The 22661-nt window shown below is 48.3% G+C and overlaps 1 protein-coding gene across 3 annotated transcripts in view; it reads right to left on the bottom strand.

Annotated features, from left to right (window-relative positions):
* Positions 1–18375, bottom strand: part of SMOX (spermine oxidase) — a 77117-nt gene extending 58742 nt beyond the window's left edge. Inside the window, exon 1 of one of the 3 annotated variants that reach the window (XM_058193302.1) lies at positions 18252–18375. The gene's annotated coding sequence lies outside the window, so the exon portion shown is untranslated. Of the gene's footprint in view, positions 1–15543; positions 15850–18251 lie in introns of those variants that run through there. The other 2 variants (XM_058193301.1, XM_058193303.1) reach the window with 2 other exon arrangements.
* Between the last annotated feature and the right edge of the window lie 4286 nt (positions 18376–22661).

Below are 22661 nucleotides of genomic sequence, written 5' to 3'. Positions count from 1 at the left end.
GTTGTGGTCCGCCAGCTGACTGCGGAACTGGCAATGGAGTCAGACAGTGATGAGGCTGAGGAAGAACATGGGCCAGTTCTGGAGGCTGGGGGAGGCCCGGATGAGGGCTCTGCGTCAGAGGCAGAGGTGCGGCCAGGGCCATCGGGGAGTGAGGTGCGGACTCCAGAGCCTCCAGAGACTGATAGTAGTGAGGCAGAAGAACAGGAGGAGCCTGTTCCTAATGCACGCATGAGAAGAGCTGCCAGAAGGCAAGAGCAGCTCAAGCAAAGAGGACGACTCAGGAGTAGGGCCAAGAGACGACTGGCCCCTCCCATAAGGCTTAAAAGACCAGCAACGGCATTTGGGCTCTTTGCTGGAAAACAATGTTGATAGCTTCGCCTTCTTGCATATATTTTGTATTGGTGTCTTCTGAACTTGTGTCAAGAAAGGCCTTTGCAGTTTGCCTAATTGGACCAAGGTTGGTGATAGGACTGAGGAATTTGTGTTGGGAGGAATTTGCTTTAATTTAGTTGAACTACGTTGAGAATGAATTCACAGCTGTTCGAATAAAGTTTGCTTGTTTTTTCACTGACTGAGTTTCCTACCACCTACTTGGGCCTGGGTGTGTGTACTCACATACAAACCGACACACACACACAAAAACACCTGTTGCACACAGCAAAGGGATTTTTACCAGGTTGCACACATGAAAGGCCTGCAGTGCTGAGAAGCCTCAGTGTGTGCACTCACACACAAGCCGACACACACACACATCTTTCCTAGCTTGCCTGCTTTGTGAAGAAGGCCGTATAGGTTGTCCTCGACTTACGATCATTCATTTAGTGACCAAAGTTACAACGGTGCTGGGAAAAAAAATGACGGCTAGACAGTTTTCGCGCCTACAACCGTTGCAGCCTCCCCATGGCTGTGTAATCAAAATTTAGAAGTGAAAAATGTGACTTATGGCTGTTTTTCGCACTTATGTCTATTCCTATGGTCACGTGATCAAAATTCAAATACTGGGCAACTGACTCACATTTATGACGGTCACAGTGATCGGGGGCGGGGGGGTGTCACGTGATCTCTTTTTGCGACCTTCTGACCAGCAAAGACAATGGGAAAGCCGAATTCTCTTAACAACCACGTGACTAACTTACCAACTGCCGTGATTCACTTAACAACGGTTGCAAGAAAGGTTGTAAAGTAGAGTAAAACTCACTTAATAACATAAATTTTGGGCCCAATTATGGTTGTAAGTCAAGGACTACCTGTATTTGCGATTGTTGCACTATCCCAGGGTCATATGATCGCTATTTGTGACCTTCCCAGCCAGCCTTCGACAAGCAAAGGGGGAAGCCACATTTGTATGGTTCACTTAACAACGGCAGTGATCCGCTTAACAACAGTGGCAAAACGGTTATAAAATAGGTCAAAACTGCCTTGCTTAGCAGTGGAAATTTTGGCCTCAGTTGTGTGGTCCTAAGTCGAGGACTGCCTGTATCTCAGTAAAAATGCTGAATGGGTTAACAATCAGAGGAAGAGGTCATAAAGTGAGACCCTTTGAAGTAACTAGCCAGAATGGTAAACCTGTAGATATAGTAGTGGGGAACTATAGCCCCTTTATGACTTGTGGACTTCAACTCCCAGAATTCCTGAGCCCCTTTGATCACTCCCAGAATTATGGACCTTTCATGACCTGTGGACTTCAACTCCCAGAATTCCTGAGCCCCTTTGATCACTCCCAGAATTATGGCCCCTTTATGACTTGTGGACTTCAACTCCCAGAATTCCTGAGCCCCTTTGGTCACTCCCAGAATTATGGACCTTTCATGACCTGTGGACTTCAACTCCCAGAATTCCTGAGCCCCTTTAGTCATTCCTAGAATTATGGTCCTTTTATGACCTGTGGACTTCAACTCCCAGAATTCCTGAGCCCCTTTTCTCACTCCCAGAATTATGGCCCTTTCATGACCCGGGGACTTCAACTCCCAGAATTCCTGAGCCCTTTTTCTCACTCCCAGAATTATGGCCCTTTCATGACCCGGGGACTTCAACTCCCAGAATTCCTGAGCCCCTTTTCTCACTCCCAGAATTATGGCCCTTTCATGACCCGGGGACTTCAACTCCCAGAATTCCTGAGCCCCTTTTCTCACTCCCAGAATTATGGCCCTTTCAGGACCTGTGGACTTCAACTCCCAGAATTCCTGAGCCCCTTTTCTCACTCCCAGAATTATGGCCCTTTCAGGACCTGTGGACTTCAACTCCCAGAATTCCTGAGCCCCTTTTCTCACTCCCAGAATTATGGCCCTTTCACGGCCTGTGGACTTCAACTCCCAGAATTCCTGAGCCCCTTTGATCACTCCCAGAATAATGGCCCTTTCATGACCCGTGGACTTCAACTCCCAGAATTCCTGAGCCCCTTTTCTCACTCCCAGAATTATGGCCCTTTCAGGACCTGTGGACTTCAACTCCCAGAATTCCTGAGCCAGCATGGCTGGCTCAGGAATTCTGGGAGTTGAAGTCCACAGGTCCTGAAAGGGCCATAATTCCCGACCCCTGAAGTTCCAAGCTGGAGGAAGAGATGGGACATATATTTGTTTTAAAGCAAAATGTTTTCTCCTCATAAATCAGACTCCGGACTCTCAGCATCGCAGGAGACCCCATTTAAGCCACAGATGTTGCAAACTTGGCAGGACCAAATGCACAAACTCATTTTTTGTTTCCTCGGATGCTTCGGTTCAACCGTGAAAAGGGGAAGAGAAACTTAAAGCTGCCTTCACTCTTTTCATGTTGAGTTAGCGTTTTTTTTAGTGGTGTTTTCCCCCTTTGCTTTGTGACCGCATTTCTCGTGCCAGTTTTCAGAACCTCCGACATGAACTATGTTGACACTGTCTCTTTCCGGGGGAAAAAAACATTACAATAAGTTTCTGTGTTCCCCTATGCAGTAGGGGGGGAAAAAGAAATCGTAATTCAGTTCAAAATAAATAGAAGTTCAGTTCAGGTTAAGAAGAGACTGGACAGCCGTTTGGTACAGCGCCTCCTGCTTGAGCGGGGCGGGGGGGTGGGTTGGACTAGAAGACCTCCAAGGTCCCTTCCAACTCTGTTATTCAATATTCAGTTCAGGCCTGCTTGAAGTTAGCAGAGTCTCGTCATCCTTTTGCAAATTGCATTTATTACATTCGTCTCAACGTGCCCCCAAATAGGCCCAAACTAAAAAAAAGATAGAAATGATGCACAAGGATGTTATTCTGTATTCTTTAAAAGTTCAGAAGACAAGGACAAGGAGGAGACAGGATAGTCTTCCAATATTTGAGGGGCTGCCCCAAAGAAGAGGAAGGGGGGGTTCGACCTATTCTCCAAAGCACCTGAAAGCAGGACAAGAAGCAACGGATGGAAACTCTCATCAAGGAGTGAAACAACCTAGAACTAAGGAGGAATTTCCTGATAGTGAGAACAATTACCGGTAATCAGTGGAACAGCATGCCACTAGAAGTTGTGGATGCTCCAACACTGGAAGTTTTTAAGAAGATGTTGGATAACCATTTGTCTGAAGTTGTGTAGGGTTTCCTGCCTGGGCAGGGGGTTGGACTAGAAGACCTCCAAGGTCCCTTCCAGCTCTGTTTTTCTATATTCAGTTCAGGCCTGCTTACGTTAGCAGAGCGTCATAACCATTTTGCAAATTGCAAATTGATTATTGCATTCTTCTCAATGTGCCCCAAAAACAGGCCCACGCTAAAAGAATATAGAAACGATGCGCAATTGTGTCTTGCTGAGATTTAGGACGGTGATCCAGGTTGCAAAAAAGGTTGAGACGGCCGAAAAGCTAGACATGACGGTCCAATTGGCATTGAAATCCAGCTCAACTGGTAACTGGGGCTCTATGGAGATGCTCCATCATCCAGGTCATGGCTGTTCCAAAGATGCTGTCGAAAGACAACTGGACTTTCTTAGAATAAGAGCATAACAGAATTGGAAGGGACCTTGGAGGTCTTCTAGTCCAACCCCCTGCTTAGGCAGGAAACCCTACACCACTTCAGACAAATGGTTATCCGACCTCTTCTTAAAAACTTCCAGTGTTGGAGCAATCACAACTTCTAGTGGCATGCTGTTCCACTGATTAATTGTTCTCACTATCAGGAAATTCCTCTTTAGTTCTAGGTTGCTTCTCTCTCCTGGATTAGTTTCCATCCGTTGCTTCTTGTCCTGCCTTCAGGTGCTTTGGAGAATAGCTTGACAACACACACACACCCAACTCTTCTTTGTGACAGCCCCTCAAATACTGCTATCACATCACCCCTAGTCCTCCTTTTCACTAGACTAGACATACTGAGTTCCAGCAACCGTTCTTCCTACGTTTTAGCCCCCAGTCCCCTAATCCTCTTTGTTGCTCTTCTCTGCACTCTTTCCAGAGTCTCAACATCTGCTTTGGTTTTTTTAGTTTTTTCTTTAAAATGTTTCGCTTCTCGTCCAAGAAGCTTCTTCAGTTCAAATTAAGAAAGCCCCCCGGTTGTCTTTGGAAAAGCACCTTTGGTGAGTGAGTGAGTTGGTTGCAGTTCATTTTTTTCAGTGCCCTTGTCACGTCAAACGGTCGCTAAACAAATTCTTGTAAGTCAAGGATTACTTGAGGGTCAAAATGGATTGCTGGAATCATTCTGGAAATTGTTTGAACTTTAAAACACTTCCCAAATGCCGGAACATTCTTAATTTTGACGTAATTTAATCTGAAACAGTTTGCACACCAATGGCAAGTATCTCCAAGACATCTTTGAAAAACAACGTCAATCTCATTTCTCAGAATCAGGAACCCAAAACCTCTTTCACTCAAGTGAACTAAAACAATTATTTTGATCAGACACTTCTGACTCAACCTCGAGACAAACATAAACACTTCCCAACATAAAAGATGGATAATTATCCAAAAGAAAAAGAAAAAGATTTGATTGGCCATTTGACCAATTAAACATTTCTAAAAACATTTCGTGCTATTTTAAAAGGAAAACAAAAACTAAGGAAGGAAGAGTTCCTAGAACGGTGCCAATTGACTTTTTAAAATTAACTTTTAAAAAAATACAATATTGAAACCTGCGGTGGCACCCTTAGTCAGGAAATGTTGCTGAGGCATTCCGTCAGCAAAACGTACAATTTTTCAGCCAAAACAAAGCAGAAAGCAGAAGTTAAAATAAAACGAATGCAGCGTGCGAAGAAGCCGAGAACAAGTTTTGTTTCCCCTCTTATCGTCACCGCAATAAATTCAAAAGGGAATTTTTTGAAAAAAAATCCTCTTTTGCAAATCACAAATATCTTCGCAGACTTTCAATTAATGAATTCAGGCATAATTTAATGAGCTGAATTGAATGAAAGAATTGGTTTGTTTGAAATGAGCGATGGCCTCCCACTCCAGAAGACTCTGGGTGGCTTAGAAAATCTGTAAAAAAAAAAAAAAGTAGCACTTCCAAAAAGTAAAATAGTTAAAACAATTAAAACAGTAAAAAAAAAAAAATAGGCAGTCTGGACTAAAACAATGAGAAAAACAAATGGTGCAGACAGTGCAAAAAAACCCAAAAACCTAATATTTTCCAGTTGAAAGAAACGGATTAAATCAGAAGTACCGTACTTTTCTTCTCACTGCAAACTTTTTTTTCTATTGCTACTAAAGCGTTTTAGCATTACTTATTTTTTGGCTACTACAACACAACAACATCCTAATGACATTTAAAAAGTAGGCAGACAGTCTGATTTTTTTTTTCCTTGCAGTTTTATATCTTGAGCGAACCCCAGCTCTACAAATCTAGGTCAATTCGATAACTTCTAATAATGGGATTGAAAAGAGTCGGGTAAAAGTTCCCCTCACACATATGTACTAGTCGTTCCCGACTCTAGGGGGCGGTGCTCATTTCCGTTTCAAAGCCGAAGAGCCAGCGCTGTCCGAAGACGTCTCCGTGGTCATGTGGCCGGCATGACTCAACGCCAAAGGCGCACCCACCCGGATGTCTTCACGAACACTCTGCGCACGCGCAAAAGGTTCTACGCATGCACAGAAGCGCCACGCGCAAGTAAAACGAGCGGAAGCGCGCTCACAGTTCTGAACCGGTAGCGAAAGTGAGTGAAACCCACTACTGCTATTCCTACTCCTTCTCATCTCTGCAACACCCCTTCACTTCTAGCACTGATGATATTACCTAGTTGGGTCATGAAATGTTTGCAAGAAAACAACAAAAGTCAGAAAGCACTAAGGACCCGTCATCATCATCCCTGCTCCTCCTCCTCCTCCTCCTCTCCCCTTACTCCCTTCTAACACTGATGATGTTACCTAGTTGGGTCATGAAACGTCTGCAGGAAAACAACCCAGCTCAGAGAGCACCAAGGACCCCGCAGATCAATCCTGAGCTACAAATATTCTCTTGCGTGAGTTTAATCTGTAGCCGCACTAAAATTCTTCCACCCAAAGAGTCAACCAACTCCGTAGCTTTTCCAACAAGGAAAGTGACAGTTTTTATAGCTATCGATCACAAGAAAACAAGACATAACATAACATAACATAACAACAGAGTTGGAAGGGACCTTGGAGGCCTTCTAGTCCAACCCCCTGCCTAGGCAGGAAACCCTACACCATCTCAGTCAGATGGTTATCCAACATTTTCTTAAAACTGCAATATTTCCAGATTGACCAAGTGGGGAAAAGGTAGTCCTCAATTCATGACCCAAATTGAAGCCAAAATCTCAGTTGCTAAGTGAGACAGTTACTCGATGAGTTTTGCCCTATTTTACAACCTTTCTTGCCACGGTTGTTAAGTGAATCACTGCGGTTGTGTGCCCTTAGTAACATGGTTGTTAAGCGAATCTGACTTTCCCCATTGACTTTGCTTGTCAGAAGGACACGAAAGGGGATCACGTGACCCCAGGACACGTCATAATTATGAGTCAGACGCCAAGCGTCAGAATTTGGATCACGTGAACACAGGGATGTTGCAACGGTCGTTAAGTGTGGAAAAACGGCCATAAGTCACTTTTTTCAGTGTTGTTTTAACTTGGAGTGGTCCACTACACAAAAGGTTGTTACCTGTGCCTTCTACCTCTGCAAATTTCACAACCAAAAGGCAACTGGATTTTCTTGGGGGTTTTTTTTTTCCTTGAAGAGTTTTTGCTTATGCATTGAAGTCCCCTATCAAACTCCAGATTGCTACTGTTATAGAGACAAAACTGATTTTGAATTTAATAACTGCTGCAAGACTATTGATTGCACAATATTGGAAGAAAGAAGACTTACCTACAATTGGAGAATGGATTAGTAAAGTATCAAATTTAGCAGAAATGGCAAAAATTTCTGCCTACTTGAAAGACTGTACACAAGAAAAATATATTTTGGAATGGAGAAAGTGGATTGATTATATTCAAAATAAGTATCAGATTAAAAAATATCAATTAGTTTTTGAGTGAAGTTAGGAATTGCTATGTATTAGAGTTTAAGAAAGAAAGGAATTGATAGTGTGATGGTGTGACATGGAATATGTTTTATGTTATATTTTAGATTATGTTTGTTAGTTACAATACCCTGTATTCTGTTCTGGGAAGTCTGGGGGGGGGGGAAATGGGGGGGAAGGGGAAGATTATAAATTGATTGATTGCCATTGTACAGGTATAATGGTAGAATTAAACAAGCTGGAATGGTGTAAAGTCGGGACTGCTCGGTAACCACTCCCGAAGGGAAAGGGTAAGGAAAGAGGAGTAAAGAAGGAAGAAAGTAGGTAGGGAGGTAGGGAGGTAGGAAAGAAGGGAGGGAGAAGAAAGGATAGGAGGAGAAGAAGAAGGAGAAGATAGAGGGTTAGAAAGGATGGTAGTGAGAAGTGGGAAAGAGGAGGGGAAGTAGGAAAGCGAGGAGAAGGATGGTGGGGAAAGTCGAAGAAGGATGAGAAGAGTAGAAAGGATTAAGGGAGGGAGTGGCGGTCGAGCAGCCCTGATGGAGTATAATTTGAGTATAGGATCGATTGTTGGATAAGTGATTGTATTGTACACTGGTCAAATTGTGGGAATTATTATGGAAAATAAAAAATTTTGCTCTGGAAGAGTTTTTGCTTATTATCCATGAAGGTTTTTTTAAAAAAAAAATTGGAGGAGAAGCGAAACGCTTTTCAAAGGAAAAAAAAATCAGGAATGTCCAGTTGTCTTTTGGAAAAAGCACCTTGGAGACCATAACCATGACCTGACTGACAGAAATCTACGCTGACATCTCTTCTCAGAACCAGGATAGAGCTGGAAGGGACCCTGGAGGTCATCTAGTCCAGCCCCTCCGCTCAAGCAGGAGACTCTATGCCATTTCAGACAAATGGTTATCCAACCTCTTCTTAAAAACCTCCGGTGATATAGCAGCCACAACTTCTGGTGGCAAGCTGTTCCACTGGTTAATTGTCCTCACTGTTAGGAAGTTTCTCCTTAATTCCAGGTTGCCTCTCTCTTGGATGAGTTTCCACCCATTGCTTCTAGTCCTGTCCTCTGGCATTTTGAAAAATAAATTGAATATAGAATAACAGAGTTGGAAGGGACCTTGTCAAACCATCTCAGTCAGATGGTTATCCAACATTTTCTTAAAACTGCAATATTTCCAGATTGACCAAGTGGGGAAAAGGTAGTCCTCAATTCATGACCCAAATTGAAGCCAAAATCTCAGTTGCTAAGTGAGACAGTTACTCGATGAGTTTTTGCTATTTTACAACCTTTCTTGCCACGGTTGTTAAGTGAATCACTAGGTTGTGTGCCCTTAGTAACATGGTTGTTAAGCGAATCTGACTTTCCGTTGACTTTGCTTGTCAGAAGGACACGAAGGGATCACGTGACCCCAGGACACGTCATAATTATGAGTCAGAGAATTTGGATCACGTGAACACAGGGATGTTGCAACGGTCGTTAAGTGTGGAAAAACGGTCATAAGTCACTTTTTTCAGTGTTGTTTTAACTTGGAGTGGTCCACTACACAAAAGGTTGTTACCTGTGCCTTCTACCTCTGCAAATTTCACAACCAAAAGGCAACTGGACTTTCTTGGGGTTGTTTTTTTTCTTGAAGAGTTTTTGCTTATTATCCAAGAACGTTTTTTTTTAAAAAAAAAATTTGGAGGAGAAGCGAAACAATTTTCAAAGGAAAAAAAAATCAGGAATTTTGGAAAAAGCACCTTGGAGACAATAACCATGACCTGGCTGACAGAAATCTACGCTGACATCTCTTCTCAGAACCAGGATAGAGCTGGAAGGGACCGTGGAGGTCATCTAGTCCAGCCCTGTGCTCAAGCAGGAGACCCTATGCCATTTCAGACAAATGGTTATCCAACCTCTTCTTAAAAACCTCCGGTGATATAGCAGCCACAACTTCTGGTGGCAAGCTGTTCCACTGGTTAATTGTCCTCACTGTTAGGAAGTTTCTCCTTAATTCCAGGTTGCCTCTCTCTTGGATTAGTTTCCACCCATTGCTTCTAGTCCTGCCCTCTGGCATTTTGAAAAATAAATTGAATATAGAATAACAGAGTTTGAAGGGACCTTGGAGGTCTTCTAGTCCAACCCCCTGCTTAGGCAGGAAGCCCTACACCACTTCAGACAAATGGTTATCCAGCATTTTCTTAAAAACTTCCAGTGTTGGAGCATTCACAACTTCTGGAGGCAAGTTGTTCCACTGATTAATTGCTTTAACTGTCAGGAAATTCCTCCTTAGTTCTAAATTGACTCCTTTCTCTTTCTGGCAGCCCTTCAAATACAGGAAAACTGCTCTCATGCCCCCCACCCATAATCCTTATTTTCTCTAAACTAGCCAAACCCAAATCCTGCAACTGTTTTTTTTAAGATGTTTTTGTCTCCAGGCCTTTAATCATCCTAGTTGCTCTTCTCTGCACTTTTTCAAAAGTCTCAACATCTTTTTTTGTAACGTGGCGACCAAAACTGGATGCAGTATTCCAGGTGTGGCCTTACTAAGGCTTTGCAAAGCAGTACTTTCACGTGATTTTGATTTGATGCCTCTGTTTGTATCTATCTATCCATCCATCCATCCATCTACTGTCTGTCTGTCTATCATCATCTGTCTATCTATCCATATTTATCATCTATCATATCTATCATCATCTGTCTATATCCTATCCTATCCATATCTATCTATCTATCTATCTATCTATCTATCTATCTATCTATCTATCTATCTATCTATCTATCTATTAATCTAATCCAGGGGATCTGCAAATTTGGCTCTTTTAAGACTTGTGGACTTCAACTCCCAGAGTTCCTCAGGCCAGCTTTGCAAAGCTGGCTGAAGAACTCTGGGAGTTGAAGTCCACAAGTCTTAAAAGAGCCAAGTTTACAGACCCCTGATCTAATCTAATCTTATCTACCTACCTACCTACCTACCTACCTATCTATTTATCTATCCATCCATCCTGTTTCCCCTAAAATAAGACCCAACCGGAAAATAAGCCCTAGCATGATTTTTCAGGATGCTCGTAATATAAGCCCTACCCCAAAACTAGGCCCCAGTTACTACTGTCAGCCAGATGGATGCATTTAGTAGCGTATTTCCCACAAAATAAGACCTAAGCAGAAAATAAACCTAATGCGTCTTTTGGAGCAAAAATTAATATAAGACCTGGTCTTATTTTTGGGGAAAGCACGTTTTCTCTCTCTCTCTCTCTCTCTCTCTCTCTCTCTCTCTCTCTCTCTCTCTCCCCCCCCTCCCTCCCTCCCTCCTTAAATTGAATGAAGCTGTTCTTTATGGACATCAGCAGTTTTTAAACAAGCCAAGAGATGATTATTCTGGAACGCTTCCACTGACACATAAACACCAGGGGAGCCCCAGATAGCACACTTCCTCAACACAAAGAGAGCCAGATTGATGCAGTTAAAACCAGCAAAGATGTCCCCTCCCCTGATGTAAGGGGGAGGGGAGGAGGAGGAGGAGGAAGAGCGAAAGACCAAAGGCTTTGTTTGCAAATTCCTTTCTCTCCATCCTTCCATACTGCAAAAAAAAAAAAAAAGAGACGTGGGAAGATCACACATACACACACACACCCGCCACCCACTCATCCATCCCCACTTGGCATCTCCGACTGGCCATCGCTGGAAATAAAATAAAATAGAATTGGAGGAAAGTTTGAAAGGAACCCCAATCAGCAATTTTACACATTCATCCAACAAGGGTGGCTTTGATCTTGGGTTGTTTTTTTTTGGTGGGGGAAGGGAGAAACTGCAAGAGTTGAGAGATTATCTTTTGGTCACCAAGAGTTCTAAAAATTCTGTTTATTGCCTTTAATTTTTTTTTTAAAAAAAGAAATCTTTGCCTCCGAATCCTCGTGTACCAGCCTCCATTCAAAACACCACTGCGTGATTTATTTATTTTTTTTTAAAAAGCAGAAATATTTTTGTCTGATTTTGGGTTTAAACGCTCTTGTTATTCCAACAGAAATTCACAGTTCGGAAGCTCAGCTTCTGTTGCAGCTTTCTTGCTGTGACATTTGGGGGGGAAATATCAATATTAGGGGGGCGATTCATAAATACGTAAGATCAAGTAGGTTGCCTTTTCCCAGGAAAGAGCTGGGGAATAGTGTCACTGTTCAGACATGCTATCTATGGCCCAGGAAATAATCCTGTAATCCAGTGGGGAAAAAGAGGCCAGCAAGAGAAAAGAGATAGCTCTTGAAAACGAACCGAGAGAAGTCGGATGCAATTCTACACCTGTGCAAATGTAGTGTGCAAATGTAGCCCCTCACACTCCCCAGCTTCCCAGATTTGCACACCCATACACAAACCTCGCACTCCAGTTTACCAGATTTGCACACCCATACACAAACCTCGCACCATAGTTTACCAGATTTGCACACCCATACACAAACCTCGCACTCCAGTTTACCAGATTTCCACACACATACACAAACCTCACTCAACAGCTTTCCAGATTTGCACACCCATACACAAACCTCACACTCCCCAGCTTACCAGATTTGCACACCCATACACAAACCTCGCACTCAACAGCTTCCCAGATTTGCACACTCATACACAAACCTCACACTCAACAGCTTACCAGATTTGCACACCCATATACACAAACCTCACTCAACAGCTTCCCACATTTGCTCACCCATACACAAACCTCACTCAACAGCTTACCAGATTTGCACACTCACACAAACCTCACATTCAACAGCTTCCCAAATTTGCACACCCGTACACAAACCTTGCGCTCCACAGCTTCCCAGATTTGCACACCCCTATACACAAACCTTGCACTCCAGTTTCCCAGATTTGCACACCCCTATACACAAACCCCATGCTCCACAGCTTTTCAGATTTGCACACCCATATACACAAACCTTGCACTCCAGTTTCCCAGATTTGCACACCCATACACAAACCCCATGCTCCACAGCTTCTCAGATTTGCACACCCCTATACACAAACCGCACACCCAGCAAGAAGCAGGGCGAGGTGACTCTAAACCGGGGAGACAATGCAAAACATTCAACGCCTCTCCTCTCGTGACACATAAACTACACTTGTGTGTTTGTCAATGAAGCCCTTGAACTGCACCAAGCTGACATCAGAATAAGGGGAGGGGAGGGGAGGGGAGTCTGCTGAGAACTCAACTAACCCACCAAAATTCTTGCTCGCCTCCCCAATTTAAAAAGAGGGTCAAAGGAGGGGAGGGGGAGTGACACCCAAAAAGGCCCATCCTCCAGAATGACGGACTCAGCACTCTCCCCGCCCCCCCCACTCAATTTTAATCCTTAGAAAATGTAAGAGAGAAAATATCCCCTAGTTTGATGGGCTGAATATACCTCCCACCCCACCCCCAAGCCCCCTCCTGCCCCCCCAATGGCTGAGTTAGATGGGAAGGGTCTCCAGATCCCTAAGGCGCCCATTGCAATCAGGTCATTGTTCCCCTGCAGGATTCTCAGCAAAGGGGAGGGGAGGGGGGGGGGTTTAAAAAAAAATCGCTGCAATATAAATCGTCGGGGCCCCCCCCTCCCCCGCCCAACTAAACCAGCCAGGTGAGCGATCCCACCGGAATCGCCAGCCCGAGGCGTGCGGAGGGCGCCCGGTTGGAGAAAGCGGCCGGAGAGGCAAATAACAAGGCCGTTTGCTGAGCCAGGGAGAAAAGAGGAGAAAAAACAGCCCCGCCGAGGAAGGGGGCACAAAAAGAGGAGGGGTCCTTCTAGGCAGCCCCCTCCCCAATTCGCTGGAAGCGAGCTGGGAGGGGGGGCTTTGCTTCCGAGCTTCCCCCCCCTCGTTCCGAAAACTAGGACGGTGAGGGAAGGGAGTGTAAAAGGGGAGACCCCTCCCCAGGAGGGGAAAAGGAGGGGGGGTCGTTCTCTGCAGCCCCTTCCTCAATTAGCTGGGGGGGGGTTACTTCCCCGGCTGGCAAAGCCCCCCTCTCCGAGATCTGGGGCGATGGGGGAGGAGGAAAGGGGTGGAAGGGAGACCCCTTCCCCAGGAGGGAAAAAAAAGGGGGGGTTCATTCTCTGCAGCCCCCTCCTCAATTATCTGGAAAGCAGGCTGGAGGGTTGCTTCTCCGGCTAAGCAATACCTCCCCTCCTCTCCTAGATCTGGATCCGTGGGGAAGGAGGAAGGGGGGGTGAAGGAGACCGCAGGAGGGGAGAAAGAAGGGGGGGGTCGTTCACTGCAGCCCCCTCCTCAATTAGCTGGAAAGCAGGCTGGAGGGGTGGGGGGCTTCCCCGGCTGGCTGAGCCACCCACCCTCCCTTCTCCAAGATCTTGGGACGGTGGGGAAAAGAGGAAGGGGGGTATGAAGGGAGACCCCTCCTCAGGAAGGGAAAAGAGGGGGTCGTTCTGCAGCCCTCCCAATTGGGCTGGAGGGGCTGGGCGAGCCCCCTTCTCTAAGATGTGGGGCGGGGGGGAAAGGAGGAGGGGGGTATAAAGGGAGCCCCCCCCCCAGGAAGGGAAAAGAGGGGGGGTCGTTCTGTGAAGCCCCCTCCCCAATTGGGCGGGAGGGGGGCTGGGCGAGCCCCCCCCTTCTCTAAGATGTGGGACGGTGGGGAAAAGAGGAAAGGGGGTATAAAGGGAGACCCCTCCCCAGGAAGGGAAAAGAGGGGGGGTCGTTCTCTGAAGCCCCTTCCTCAAATAGCTGGAAAGCAGGCTGGAGGGGTGGGGGGCTTCCCCGGCTGGCTGAGCCACCCACCCTCCCTTCTCCAAGATCTTGGGACGGTGGGGAAAAGAGGAAGGGGGGTATGAAGGGAGACCCCTCCTCAGGAAGGGAAAAGAGGGGGGGTCGTTCTGTGAAGCCCCCTCCCCAATTGGGCTGGAGGGGGGCTGGGCGAGCCCCCCCCTTCTCTAAGATGTGGGACGGTGGGGAAAAGAGGAAGGGGCACAAAAGAGGAGGGTCCTTCTAGGCAGCCCCTCCCAATTCGCTGGAAGCGAGCTGGGAGGGGGGGCTTTGCTTCCGAGCTTCCCCCCCCTCGTTCCGAAAACTAGGACGGTGAGGGAAGGGAGTGTAAAAGGGGAGACCCCTCCCCAGGAGGGGAAAAGGAGGGGGGGTCGTTCTCTGCAGCCCCTTCCTCAATTAGCTGGGGGGGGTTACTTCCCCGGCTGGCAAAGCCCCCCTCTCCGAGATCTGGGGCGAGGGGGGAGGAGGAAAGGGGTGGAAGGGAGACCCCTTCCCCAGGAGGGAAAAAAAAGGGGGGGTTCATTCTCTGCAGCCCCCTCCTCAATTATCTGGAAAGCAGGCTGGGAGGGGGGTTGCTTCTCTCCGGCTAAGCAATACCTCCCCCCTCCTCTCCTAGATCTGGATCCGTGGGGAAGGAGGAAGGGGTGAAGGAGACCGCAGGAGGGAGAAAGAGGGGGTCGTTCACTGCAGCCCCTCCTCAATTAGCTGGAAAGCAGGCTGGCTGAGCCACCCACCTCCCTTCTCCAAGATCTTGGGACGGTGGGGAAAAGAGGAAGGGGGTGAAGGAGACCGCAGGAGGGAGAAAGAAGGGGGTCGTTCACTGCAGCCCCTCCTCAATTAGCTGGAAAGCAGGCTGGAGGGGGGCTGGGCGAGCCCCCCCCTTCTGTAAGATGTGGGACGGTGGGGAAAAGAGGAAGGGGGTATAAAGGGAGACCCCTCCCCAGGAAGGGAAAAGAGGGGGGGTCGTTCTGTGAAGCCCCCTCCCCAATTGGACTGGAGGGGGGCTGGGCGAGCCCCCCCCTTCTCTAAGATGTGGGACGGTGGGGAAAAGAGGAAGGGGGGTATAAAGGGAGACCCCTCCCCAGGAAGGGAAAAGAGGGGGGTCGTTCTCTGAAGCCCCTTCCTCAAATAGCTGGAAAACAGGCTGGAGGGGAGCCCCCCCTTCTCCAAGATCTTGGGACGGTGGGGAAAAGAGGAAGGGGGGGTATAAAGGGAGACCCCTCCCCAGGAAGGGAAAAGAGGGGGGTCGTTCTCTGAAGCCCCCTCCCCAATTGGGCTGGAGGGGGGGCTTCTCCAAGATCTTGGGACGGTGGGGAAAAGGGGAAGGGGGGTATAAAGGGAGACCCCTCCCCAACCCGGGAGGAGAAAGACCCCCCCTCTCCCCTTATTTGGCCCGTCCGGGGGTCGCCGGGGTACCTCTCTCCTGCGGGCGACGGGGAAGGAGGCTCGGCTGGCTCTTTGGGGCGGCTGGTGCTGGAGCCCTGCGGACCCCGCGATCGGCAGCGGCGGCGGCGGCTGGTGCGGCGAGGCGGGCGACGACCGGCGGCCTGCTGCTCGGCAGCCCGTCCTTCCTCCTCCTCTTCCTCCTCCTCCTCTTCCTCCTCGGCCGCCCACCGGCACCGGCTCCTCCTCGCAGGCGGACCCTCCGGCCACGCCTCGCGGCAGGCAAGCAGGAAGCCAGGCGGGCGAGCTCGGGGCTCCGGCTGCCGCCAGCCGCTGTCCTGCAAAGCTTGCAAAAGGGGTGCTAACCCGGCGGGTTTCTGAGGACGTGCAGAGCGCCCCGCCTTTGCCCGGGTTTAAAGGAGCTCTGCGGGCCACGCCTCGGCTCCCGATTCGGCTCGGGAGCGATGCTTTCGTGTGTCTCCCCCCACCACCAACCCCAGCCTCTGGGCATGGGCAGAGTGCCCCGATCCTGGGTCGAAGGATTGGATCTTTGGGCATGGACAGAGTGCCAGATCCTGGGTCGAAAGATCGGCTCTCTGGGCATGGGCAGAGTGCCCAGATCCTGGGTCGAAGTATTGGATCTCTGGGCATGGACAGAGTGTCAGATCCTGGGTCGAAGGATTGGATCTCTGGGCATGGACAGAGTGTCAGATCCTGGGTCGAAGGATTGGATCCCTGGGCATGGGCAGAGTGCCCCGATCCTGGGTCGAAGGATTGGATCCCTGGGCATGGGCAGAGTGCCACGATCCTGGGTCGAAGGATCGGTTCTCTGGGCATGGGCAGAGTGCCCAGATCCTGGGTCCAAGGATTGGATCTCTGGGCATGGGCAGAGTGCCCTGATCCTGGTTCTCTGGGCATGGGCAGAGTGCCCCGATCCTGGGTCGAAGGATCGGCTCTCTGGGCATGGGCAGAGTGCCTGATCCTGGGTCGAAGGATCGGCTCTCTGGGCATGGGCAGAGTGTCAGATCCTGGGTTGAAGGATCAGCCCTCTGAGCATGGGCAGAGTGCCCCGATTCTAGGCAGAAGTGAGTTTGGCTTTGTTGGCTTTGCTTGGGGTCACCGGTCTCCAAGGCTATCTCTCCTCTGAGCATGGGCAGAATGCCCCAATCCCGGGCAGAAGCGAGTCTGCCTTTGTTAGTTTGGGGCCTTGCTTCTGAGCATGGGCAGAGTGCCCCAATCCTGGGCAGAAGCGAGTCTGCCTTCGTTCATTTCCTGGGGTCATTGCTGCCCAAGGGCATCTTCTCTGAGCATGGGCAGAGTGCCCCAATCCCGGGCAGAAGCGAGTCTGCCTTTGTTAGTTTGGGGCCTTGCTTCTGAGCATGGGCAGAGTGCCCCAGTCCTGTGCCATTCTCCCAAATCCAAACAGAGCATCCACAAACCAGTGGGGAACCCCAATCTTTGCAGCTTCCGGCTGTGCTGTGCTCTCCGGAGCCACACAGAGTTCTTCAGAAAAAAAAAGAACCTCGGAGCTCTGTGGAGGCCCAGCATTCCACCACTAACCCCCACCCCCACCCTCTTTTTTGGGGGGGGGGAAGTTAACCAAGAGGCCTGCAACAAAATATTGCATTTGGGGCCTCTTTACAAGTAACAGTAATAACAGAGTTGGAAAGGACCTTGGAGGTCATTTAGTCCAACCCCCTGCTTGGACGGTTTTCTTGCAGACGTTTCAATGACCCAACTAGGTAGCATCATCAGTGCTACAAGAAAGTGGGGTTTGTAGACAGGAGGAGGAGGAGGAGGAATGTGGGGTTCTTGAACTGGACAGGAACAACCACACTGCTAGGTTTTCTTGCAGATGTTTCAGTACCCAACTAGGTAACAGCATCAGTGCTAGAAGAGGATGCGGTGTGGGAGGAGGAGGAGGAGGAGGAGGAGAACTTCGGTGTCCTTGATGAGCTCCGAGCTTGCTTGTTTTCTGGCAGACGTTTCATGACCGAACTAGGTAACAACATCAGTGCTAAAAGGGAGGAGGGTTTATCAAGAGGAGGAGGAGGAGGAAGAAGAAGACGAGGAGGAGGAGAAGACTGTAGGGCCCTTGGTGCTCTCTAAGTTTGACTGTTCTCTTGCAGACGTTTCATCACCCAACTAGGTAACATCATCAGCACAATAAAAAAGAGAGTTAAAAGTAAAAGGAGAAAGCATCAGGAGCTGACCAAGGACTTACGGAATGCTGACTCAGGAATTCTGGGAGTTGTAGTCCACAGGTGGGGGAAAAGGGCCGTAGTTTCCATCCCTTGACCTAGAGCATTGGTCACCAACCAGTGGTCCGTGGACCACTGGTAAGTCCATGAGAAAATTTTGGTGGTCAACAGAAAAATTATTTGCAGTTTTTATAATGCGCTAAATACTATTTTTCTTTTTTTTAAAAATTCATATTAGTGGTCTACAGGATTTAAAATTATGAATTTAATGGTCCCTGAGGTCCAAAAGGCTGGTGATCCCTGACCTAGAGTACCACCAGCCAAGAATGCACTGCCCCAACTCTTTTCCCTGCCTTGGGTGATAAAAGTGTGGCTCACAACTCCTTCCCCTGCAGCCCGAACCCGAGGCTACACCCCCAACAACCCCCAATCCGGGGCTGTGACCCCCTTCCACCCCCCACCCTCCCAAGCAGAGCTGGGATCGCCACCGCAGCTACTCAGTTGCCTGGGCTTGTGGTAGACTGTCGGCTCCAAGCCTACCTCTACAAGCAGCGGCGTGTCCCGGCTTCCGCAGCAGATCTTCGTCTTGCGCCCGGCTAAACTCGAATCCTTTGCCGAAGACGCAAAGGCAGCCTTGAAGGATGGATCCAGGTGCAAAGGTGCGGCAGGAAGAGAGAAAACCGCCCCGATTCCAAGAATAAATTGCAGGTGTGCGAACACACCCAGGGGCAGGAGCAAGCCAGGAGAAACCGGGGCCAATCCTGCCCCAGAGCAAACCAAAGACCCACCCTGAGGCTGGACACAGACCCATCAATGAATAGAATAACCAGAGTTGGAAGGGACCTTGGAGGTCTTCTAGTCCAACCCCCTGCTCAGGCAGGAAAACCTAAAGGCCTCCATCACTCCCGAGCAGAACCCTTTCCGAGGGTATCGCGGTGCCAGGAGCTCGCCGGCTCGGCCCCCACTTCAAGCACCTCGCGGTTTCTCCTGCAGAATCCACCTGGCAGGTTGTCCTCAACTTACAATGAGTTCGTTTAGCGGCCGTTCGAAGTTTCGACGGCACTGAAGAAAGTGACTCACGACCATTTTTCACACAACCGTGGCAGTATCCTCGTGGTCATGTGATATAAATTCGGACCCTCTGGCCAGCTGGCTCGTATTTATGACGGATGCGTTGTCCCCGGGGGTGGGGGAAGTCACGTGTTCTTCTTTTGCGACCTTCGGACAAGCGAAGTCAATGCGAGAGTCAGATTCACTTAACAACCATGGCGAGAAAGGTCGTAAAAGGGAGCGAGGCTCCACTGAACCGTCTCGCAGAGCAGCAGAAATCTGGGGCTGATTTGCCCACCGTAACTCCCAGGACAGAAGTCAGCAACCCGTGGCTCCAGAGCTGCATGTGGCTCTTTCATCCCTCTGCTGCGGCTCCCTGTCACTCAAAATATGCGTCACAACCGTCAATGTGCAATACCCGCTAGCATGTGATTTATTGAGTTTTTCGACCCCTGGTAGGCCCACCATGGATAAATCCAAAAAAAGAAAAACGTTTCAGAAGAAAACAGAACATTTAATTCAACTACATATGCTAGTTCTGTGGCCTTTCAGGAAATAGGTACGGGAAAGGGTTTTGTGGCTCCCGGCGTTTTCTTTTCGGTGGGAAACGGGTCCAAATGGCTCTTGGAGTGTTTAAGGTTGCCGACCCCTGCCCTAGGACAATCTGTAACTACAGTTTCGATGAAATTAGACTTCGTTTCTAGAAAAGTTCCCTTCCACTACCTTTCCATCGAGGTATGCAAGAAATCCAAAGGTCATCTAGGCACAGCGGTCAATTTTCCACGAAGCTGAGAGCAAAAGTCTAATCCAGCTATCGATTTGCTAATGAGGGCATTAATTAAGATGCCCTTTTTTTTTTCCTTTTCCAAGGAGCCACTCCTAGACTGGAATCGCAATGTAAAAACTCAGCGTGTGGAAGCAGCTGAAATACGGGATGAAGCTGGGTGAGGTTGCCCAGGCAGGAGAACAGCTGGAGGGTCAGAGACGAGACACACAATTCTTTTGGGTGTGTGTGTAAGCCGCCTGTTCTTGGCCCGACAGGTCCTGCAGGGGTGTTCCCTTGCAAATGGAAACTGGGTAGCGACGGAAGATCGGGTGCTCTAATAAAATTCTTCAATGGAGTTTGTAGAGAGGAGGAAGAGGAGGAGGAGGAGGAGGAGGAGGAGGGGAGGGCTGTGGGTCCTTGGTGCTCTCTGAGCTTGGTGGTTTTCTTGCCGACATTTCATGACCCTACTATGCAACATCATCAGTGCTAGAAGGGAGTGAGATTTGCAGAAAGGAGGAGGAGGAGGAGGACTGCGGGATCCTTAGTACTCTCTGAGCCTGGTCGTTTTCTTGCAAATGTTTCATTGCTCAGCTAGGTAACATCATGAGTGAGAGAAGGGGAGAAGAGCATTCTTGGTGATTCCTTCAACCGAGAAATTACGAGCATCCTAGACCAAGCCGAATCCAAAACCCGGCAGCCAGGCAAATGAGCCATCAACATTCACATAAAGATAAATGACATGTACACGCCATTGAAAACACACAATCAAAAAGCTAAAACACCTTCTGACCAGCAATCAACACCCAGATAAGAAGAGAGTAACACCAAGCTTAATACTAGACATTGAACAATGAAACCGTTGAATCAGCAGCAGGAGACCCTCTACCATTTCAGACAAAGGGTTGTGCAATCTCCTTCTTAAAAATATCCCGTGTTGGAACATTCCCAACTTCTGGTGGCAAGCTGTTCCACTGGTTAATGCTTCCAACTGTCAGGAAATTGCTCCGTAGTTCCAGGTTGCTTCTCTCCTTGATGAGTTTCCATCCGTTGTTTCTTGTTCTACCCTCAGGTGCTTTGGAGGATAGGTGGACTCCCCTCTTTTTCTCATTCCGCAGCTTATCAGTCTTCTTGATAGCTTCTTAATTTGAGGCTAAAGGTGAGTGATTAAAAAAAAGACATTAGGAAAAAATCAGCTGGTGGAAAATCCAGACTTTGAAGATACGATTTAATTACCTCAGACTTACTTCACTCGAAATCAGGAGAAATATTTCCTGGTTTGATACCAAAGCTAGTCCAATGTCCACATCAGGCTTCTTCCTTAAGCCGAGTTCTGATTATGCAGGCAGTCCTCGAGTTAAGACCACAATGGAACCCAAAATTGGTGTTGCTAAGCGAGACATGGAGCTATGTCTCGTTTTACGACCTTGCTTGTCACAGCTGTCCGGGGAATCGCTCTAATGGTTAGGTTAGTAACGACGTGGTCATTATTAAATGGCTTCCCCGTTCACTTTGCTTGTCGGATGGTGGCAAAAAGGGACCACGTGACCCCAGGACTGTGACACTAGGGGGTCTTTAAGAAGAGACTGGACAGCCACCTATCAGACACAACACAATGCAACGCAACACAGCACAACTGACTCACACACAATCTGAAAGCAGCTGCGCTTCACCCAAAATGGCCCCTGCAACAAGCAGGAACCTCACACAGCCACAAGAAGCTCAAAAACCAACTTTCACACTTTACACACACACAACACAACACAATACAACATAACTGACTCACACACACAAAATGCCACGTGCAGCTTTGTAAGATTTTGTGGGTTTGTGTAGTTAGAGTGAAACACCACAGAAACACCAAATCTCAGAAAGCTGCACAAATATTTCCTTTTATTATTTTATTTTATTTATATTTTTAGGTAAAAGCAGCTAAATTTAAAACTTCCTTAACTTTAAATTGCTATGTCTAAAAAAATCTCCTAAACCCCCCCAATTAACTATTTTTAAAGCCCCCCCCCTAGTTACTTACTCAATTGAAGGGACAAGGCAGGCAGACTGAGTTGCTCCCTGATGAGATGGATTGCAGGCAGGCAGATTGAGTTCCTCCCTGATGAGATGGATTGCAGGCAGGCAGATTGAGTTGCTAGCTGATGCAATTGATTGCAGCAGCCAAACAAGGCGAGCCTGAAAGAACCAGCAAGCTGCCAAGTAAGCAAGTGGGGACTGGGCAATTGGATGGGCATGGGCGGGCGGGGGGTGGTAGGGATTTTTGCTAGCGGTTCTTCGAACTACCCGCCGCCATCGCTACCGGATCGCACGATCCATTCCAAACCGGGAGCATTTCACCCTTGTTCCCCAGCACAAGTGACATTGAGTGGCCACCCCTACCATGGGACCACGCCCCTGTCCCTCTGAGGTCAAGTACAACCCTGATGCGGCCCTCAGTGAAATCAAGTTTGATAGCCCTGGCATAGGGTCTCCTGCTCCAGCATGAGGTTGGACTAGAAGACCTCCAAGGTCCCTTCCAGCTCTATTCTGATGGATTGACTAAACAGTCAACCAAGGACTACCTGAAGGGCAGTATAAAGACACCTTCAGGCCACCATCAGCACGATCTAAGACCATAACCTTGCTGTAAAAGTCTTAGGATGAGAGTGGCTATTCCCAAGAAGTTCCGTTCTGCGTTCAACGCATCATCAAAACCTCACCAAACCCCCCACCCACCCAACCCACCCAAAAGTCACATCCAGGAATGTGTAGACCCGTCTCACTATTGCTATACGTAGTGGTTATGTCACAACCAGCAGTAAAACCGGAAGACAGGCAAGGTAGAAGCAGTGGTGATATGCAGCCGGTTCAGGCCGGTTCGGGAAAACCGGTAGTGGCGACCTGCAGATGGGCCTGCTCACCCGTCCCAGTGCTATGCCGTCCTATTTAGCCACATTTTTCTAAGTCGCGGGCATGCGCATTGTCGGTGCACGGGGAACCGGTGGTAAAATTAACCCACATCTGAGTAGAAGCCATTGTTCACTGAACAAATGGTTGTTCGTCTCTGTCCGAAAGAAACCAACTGATATCCAGTTTTCTGGAGAAATGTTCTACGGACTGCTGAGTCAACATCTCTTGCCATGTGG

Source organism: Ahaetulla prasina, chromosome 8 (assembly GCF_028640845.1).
Source record: "Ahaetulla prasina isolate Xishuangbanna chromosome 8, ASM2864084v1, whole genome shotgun sequence".
NCBI classification, from domain to species: Eukaryota; Metazoa; Chordata; class Lepidosauria; order Squamata; family Colubridae; genus Ahaetulla; species Ahaetulla prasina.
Note: the sequence above shows the minus strand (reverse complement) of the source record. Positions and strands in the feature narration are given on the sequence as shown.